Here is a 603-nt window from a genome sequence, read left to right on the forward strand (position 1 = left end):
TTAAAGATTTTATTTATTTATTTGACACACAGAGAGAGAGAGAGAGATCACAAGTAGGCAGAGAGCAGGCAGAGAGAGAAGGGAAAGCAGGCTCCCTGCTGAGCAGAGAGCCTGATGCGGGGCTCGATTTCAGGACCCTGGGATCATGACCTGAGCCAAAGGCAGAGGCTCCCCACTCAGGCGCCCCTCCAGTTTTTTTTAAATTCTATACTCCAACAGTAAATAAATTTTGAACATACACATATAATTTTTATTTAGAAATCTTATACCTAAAATACTAGAGAAATATATAATGGATATTTTAAACATTAAAAAGAGAGATCTTTAAGTGATGGCATAAAAATTTAACATAAATAAAAGCTCTAAGTCTTCCTCCATACTCCAGGGACTCATCTTTCCAGCCTCAAGGCTATGACTCTTTTACTTTGAGAGTACTGCTTCAAATATCTGAGCCTATCAAAATGAAGAGAGACAACTGTGTGATTTTAAGCCATATGTTTGGATTCTCCATTTTGAACATTCTGTCAATCATTAGTGACTTTGATACAATAGAAATTTAGGAAGGTCCCAGGCCATTCATTAAACATTTAGAAAATAAACAAT

The sequence above is a fragment of the Lontra canadensis genome, unplaced genomic scaffold, assembly GCF_010015895.1.
Source record: "Lontra canadensis isolate GAN:19392208 unplaced genomic scaffold, GSC_riverotter_1.0 scaffold90, whole genome shotgun sequence".
NCBI lineage: Eukaryota > Metazoa > Chordata > Mammalia > Carnivora > Mustelidae > Lontra > Lontra canadensis.